The sequence below is a fragment of the Limulus polyphemus genome, unplaced genomic scaffold (assembly GCF_000517525.1).
Source record: "Limulus polyphemus unplaced genomic scaffold, Limulus_polyphemus-2.1.2 Scaffold965, whole genome shotgun sequence".
In the NCBI taxonomy this organism is placed as follows: domain Eukaryota; kingdom Metazoa; phylum Arthropoda; class Merostomata; order Xiphosura; family Limulidae; genus Limulus; species Limulus polyphemus.
Window position 1 is genome coordinate 323,047 of NW_013666575.1, and position 6,427 is coordinate 329,473.

Consider the following 6,427-nt stretch of genomic DNA (forward strand, 5'->3'; position numbering starts at 1 on the left):
TAAAGATCAGTGAATTACTTTGTGTTTCACACTGAGAATATTTGATATCTCAACACTCCTAACCTTCATTGAAAGTACACTGCAGTTTGACAACACTAAACATATTTCACACCACAACACACAGAGTATGCCGTTACAACCTGGACTTTTACTGCTACAGCAGCAACTTATTAACCCCCAGAACAGACACAGTATGCTGTAACAACGTGGACTTTTACTGCTACAGCAGCAACTTATTAACCCCCAAAACAGACAGAGTATGCTGTTAGAACCTGGACTTTTACTGCTACAGCAGCAACTTATTAACCCCCAGAACAGACACAGTATGCTGTAACAACCTGGACTTTTACTGCTACAGCAGCAACTTAGTAATCCCAGAACAAACAAAGTATGCATACTGATGAAATGGATTATGTATTTAAAAAAGAAGGATATATCTAATCACTTCCCACTGCAAGTACCATAATCAAGTAGGCATCGCTGGATTCATTGAGAGAATGGTGCCAGATTGGTAGCCTGTTTGGTTCATGCTAATTATGTAGGGAATATTTTTACTGCTTGTATAATAATTCCTGTGTACATGAATTTTCAATAAAATAGCAAATAAAACAGATGTCCAGCAAAAATCAGTGTACTAAGAAGAAAGCCCCTTGTGTCTGTGGTATCTGATGGATAGAGTAATATTCATAATGAAGGAGTTCTCAGTCTTTTGGAACCACTCTACAGCTAGTTTTTAATTTATTCACCAACAGTCAACAAAGTACGTTGCAGGTTACTATGGAAACATTATTACAGAGTCAGTATTTTGTGTTGTGACAGATAATGTAGCTATTTGGGATGAATGTGAATCCACAACTTCAGTACAATGTGTGTACGTGTAGTACAGCTATTGAAAGGTGATATTAAGAGACTGAAAATAACAACATCTACAGAAGTGGGGGAAAATGTTAAATTTCTAAATAATGGATTGAATTTGTTTGTTTATTGGATTTCATGTAAATTTATTAAAGAAATGTATGCACTATCCGTCCCTCATTTTAAAATAATAGACTAGATAGCTAGTCAACATCACCCACTGCCATTTCTTGTCAGACTAAATAGTGGGATTTGACCATCACTCTTAGAACACACCCACGGCACATGAATTTTTTCTCTTGCAGTAAGGGAACTTCAGCTCAATTATCCAGCAAATGAATTAAGGTTGAAAATAGCCTTGCAAGCTGATTACAACATCCTGTAGAAATGTTAAACATAAATATTTTGATGCTTGCTGATATTTCTGTGAACTCGGAAACCATTAGGAAGTATCTGACTGTTAAATTGCCCAAATTTTAATTCAGTTTATTCTAATCTGTAAGTAAGTAAACTTAAGTTGAAAATAAATTTGTTTTGTAGTTTAAAAATTATAAAGTGGATATGAATGGTTGTTTTTAGCCTATGGTAACAAATACAAAACCTGAATAGAAAACTAATTTCTACTGTGTATACAGGATAAAACAATTTGAAGTTTTCAATTTTTTCAATATAAAGGAAGAGCATGAAAAGTTAGTTTTTTTAAAGTGGTTACAGATTATTCATTTAATAAATAGTCTCAAAGAAAAAGAGGAAGGGCTTGTATTCGATTTTTTATTCTGTTAATGTAACAGTAATGTCAAATGAGGTACATTGTTATCACATTTTTATTCCATTATTAAATTCATTAAAGAAATAAGATTACAATTTGAAATATCCATGTTACAAAATATATTAAAATAACTCGGTATATTTTTACAAAAAGTGGAATTTACTAACAGTCATGATTTTATTTAACATCAGAATCAGGTGTTGAAACAAGATGTGCTAGTCCTTTACCAAGTTGTTGTCCTTTTGGATTCATTGGCACAAATCCACAGTTCTCTATGGGTATTCCATACTGTTTAAGTTTGGCTTCATAAGTTCTGATCAAGTCATTATGTGCCTAACATAACAAAGTATGATAAGCATGAACGTGTTGAAGGAAATCAACAGTTATACTACTAAATAGAAAACACACGATAATTTCCAGTAATAGAGTATATCTATAAATACAAGTACCAAATCCACTAGTTCCTTCATTCCTCACTAAGTAAAACATTTTGATGTTACGGTTCTGATTTAGAAGTAAGTAACCTCTACATCATAAGGTATACATCTGTGTTATGTGTTTAACCACTGTTTTCATGGTCTAGATCATGCAATAAACTCATTATACTTGGGAATCAATTAATACCTAAAAGTACACATATCACAACTAGAGAACCTCATAAATAAAATACTCTCGTGAGGTAAGCCTTCTTCTTCAATGGGGGATTTGTTTCTGAATTTTGTGCAAAGCCACATAACAGCATCTGTACATGGCCATTCCTGATTTTTAACTTATGGACTAGAGGGAAGAAAGCTGTTCACCAGTATTGAACTCCATCTCTTGTCTGACTGAATAGGGGAATTTGAACATCATTCTCATAGTACACCTGCAACCCCAAATTGTAAAGTTTTGCAGCAGTGGGTCACAAACCATGAATCCTCAAATTCACAGTCCAAGCACATGAACCACTAAGCCATGCCTGGCCCAATTTTCTTGGGTGAATTGTTAAAGAGGTGGAAGATTAAACGCTAGTAATCTTCAATGGCATCATTAGCATTTATGGTAACTCACACTGATAGCATAGACCTTATTTTTCAAAAAGGAATGTTGCAGTAATTTCCAAGTTATGAAATGGGAATGAGGTGGATAGAAGGCTCAGAAGAAGAATTAATGAAGTAATGGAAAATAAAAAGTAGAACAAATTTTGAATTGTCATCTAGGTACTACTAGAATTGGTAAAATTACATAAGATAAAGAGAGAATGTAGATATATATTCAAAATGCAAAACTAAGAAAGTGAGGTATGAAAATTATTTGGTTAAAACCTGGGAATTTTCTGATTTAATTCATTTTATATTTATTAGGGGTGTTGTGATACAGCAATATGATACGAGTATCATATCATGAAGCCATGATAGGATATGATTTATATATCTTCACAAAATTTGCCAAGCTTTCACAGTTTCAGTAAACATTACAAGTCGTTTGTACAGAAAAAATCAGAATTTCTAATAGAGTATTTTTGCTAGAAATTAATGTTTTAATATATATAGTCAAAGTAATCACTGCTCCGAGTGTAAGGCGATTTTCATGTTGAGATTAAAAATACTTTTCACCATTTAAAAACTAACAAATTTATTCTGTGTAATCTCTAAAACGTCCGAAATAAATTTCCAACTTTTTTCCCGATAAATCTTCATATTTTATTTGCTATTGTCACTACCCTAATTTAATGTGAAGTTGGTCAGTTTGACCAGCCTCGTAACCACCATGAAAAATACAAAATTATCTTTTTTTCTTTCTACATTTGCTTACAATGAATAACTTCAAGCTCTTAATATTATACACGTGTTTCTAATTTCATTTTATTACTTTATTGCCCTTGGAACCGTGTTTTTGAAAACATCCGCCATAAAAAAAACTGATATCATGCAAATATTACACCAATCAAGGTACCTAACGATCATGATTATTTTGAGCTGTAAATGTTAATCCTACTCCTAGCGAGCGGTATCAAGTATAAAAATTATATTATCATTATTTTTATTTATCTTACCTAATTTAACCTTATCTAGCCCAAATGTTCTACTTTTACATTTTAGTTACTTTTATAATAATAATAAATAAAGAATAGATAATAAATATAGCACTTACCTGTGTAATTTTTTTCGCCGACAGTCCTTCTAGTTCTATGTTAGCCCTAATATTTTATACCAATGCTACTAGTCAACAAAATCATTTTTTCTTCAATTAAACAATATACGAAATAATACACAATAATAACGTGAAAATTTGAGATTTTTCTGTAACTGTTAGACTTTGTCTGACTCTCTAAGTATGTGAAAAAGCCGTTAAAAATTCAGCTAAGCTCTTCGACGCGTTCTCATGAGAACTTTACTTTCTTTTCGTGAACCCAAAATGTCAATTACCTGTATATCCACGTGGTAAAAAGAACATGGCAATCGATCAGTCGAAATCTAGGCTTTCTATTGGTTATAAATTTAGTTGGAATCAACATAAGAAAAATATATTAGCAAATTGTGGCTCAGATTACATGACAGGAGGGATTTGAATTTCTAATTGATTGCTCTTTAGGCACATAAGATTAAACGATGTGAAAATATTACTTGGCTTAACCTACGACAAATTTATAAAGAGCATTTTATGTCAAATTGTATAGTTCTTAGAGGGGTGTTAAATACATTATGGAAGAAGCGATGACTAAAGAACAAGATGTCACAGTTCTCACACAAGGGGAGTTTGAGGTTGTTTTTAAGTATATTTTTATTTCAAGTTTGTTCGTATACCATGATAATTAAGTAGTTTAATTAAATTTTGAATATAACTAACTAAACCGTCGTGACATGCGCAGTTTGACCTGCCCGTAGTGAGAGTTAAAATAGTGTCCAGTCGAAATATAGGAGATTCTAAGTTGTGTCTTTATTACTCGCCAAGCCTCAGAAAATGAACAGCGAAAGAAGTGAAACTTCAGAAAAAACGATCTTTAACAATCCTTCGGGAAAACCACCTGTATGGGCGTATTTTGGATTCTACAAACAACAAAGGGCTCGATAAAACAAATGTAATTTGCAAGCAGTGCAAGACTGATGTAACGCTTTCGTTTTCGCAAACTACGGATCTGGATTTTCATCTCCAAAGATATCTGGGTTTGATGTTAAAAAAAAACGATCAATTCTTTATCGAACTCTGGACTTCCTCCTGAAAACAAGCTGGAAATTTTCGTAAAGCGCCAGAACTCGATCCTGCGAGCAATCAAACGTTGCCGATTACGAAGGCCGTTAGAAACTTCATCGCTACTGAGTTTCAACCTTATTCTGTAGCGGAAAATGCTGGATTCCGAAACCTTATGAATGTTGTTCAACCAGCATATCAAGTTCCTTCACGTTGTACCTTTTCTTGCAATGTCATCCCAGGGCTGTATGAAGAGTCAAAGGCAACTGTGATTAATGCTATGGCTAACTGGACAAAAGTTGCCCTTTCGACATATGCCTGGACTAGCAGAAATACTGTTGGCTAGATTACAATTACTTCACACCGTGTATCTACAACAATGAGAACAGCAGAAATTTTGCTTGCAAACAAGGCATCTAAATGAGACATACAGCTCAAAATTATGGTGAAGTTTTATACGAGGCAATACGTTAAAGTTAAACAGTTAAGTAGAAGCCGTGCTTACTGACAATGAGTCCAATACTGATGGAGTAGTGTTGTTGATATTCACATCAAGTTTTATCTATAACACATCAATGTCATCTGAGAAATTAACATCTGCTTTAAGAAAAGTACTGGATTATCCATTTTCTTTCACAGTGGAATAGTCATTTAAACAGTCTAAAAATCAACGTAAACAGCTGCAAGGATAATGGCCAGACTCTCATCTAATTAAATTAAATGTTTGAGGAATTATTTAAGCAATAAACATTACCTTGCATGCTCTTGCAAGATCATACTGTAGATCCTTAATGGCTGAGTTTTTGGCATTAAGAACATCCTAAGGTGGGGAAAAAAAAGAATAACTTAGAGATGCAAGTTTTAATTTTGCATTTAATCAAAATAATGTTATATACAAAAAATACACTTGTACAGACATTGTCATTAGAAATAAAACAACAAATATCACGTTATCACAACACTATGCTCCATAAGTAAAATCAAGCAAGCAAGAAATAAATTATTACAAATCTCTGTTTCATTCCAAAATTAATCAGGAAATATTATCACAAATATATGCCTACTTCATAATTAAACAAGGAACAAATCTGTACTCATATACTTCATTCCAAAATTTTAAACGTTATTCTTAATGAAGTTTTGTTACCCAAGCTAAGAAAATGTTTACATTTTAGTTACTTTTGTTAAAATACATATAACAGTAAGTTTAAAATATACATAAAAAACACGAATTTAGTATTCACAGACACACCAGACAATTTTTGCACTCTCATTTCTCACAATTTGGACGTCAAAAAAGAATTCATGTAGCTTTCAAATTTGCATTTCAGAACACAAAAAATATATCAGTCACTGTAATAGAACGTTCCAAAATTACTGTAATTTATCTGGTTCTCTGAGTAAGCTATAGATACGTTTAAACAAATTCCTTAAGTGCTTGGAGCAGCAAGTCTACTCAACCCAAAGTTAACATTTTCCTAAACTGAAAATGTATTTCCAATAATACTTATCTCCGCTGACACTATAGCTATTTCTCGATCTCCAGGGTTTCCACTCTTTGCCCATCTAAGCATTGAGAACGCTTGCTCCAGTCTTTTATACTCCACTCGAATGCCCTTGGCTAATTCTTAC

General features: G+C 32.9%; 1 long non-coding RNA gene across 1 annotated transcript; it reads right to left on the reverse strand.

Annotated features, from left to right (window-relative positions):
- Window positions 1-1,661: 1,661 nt before the first annotated feature.
- Window positions 1,662-5,692, reverse strand: LOC111086264. Its single transcript, XR_002610986.1, has 2 exons — window positions 5,550-5,692; window positions 1,662-1,957 (listed from the first exon to the last, which is right to left on the reverse strand). It is a non-coding gene; the product is annotated as an uncharacterized LOC111086264 (long non-coding RNA).
- Between the last annotated feature and the right edge of the window lie 735 nt (window positions 5,693-6,427).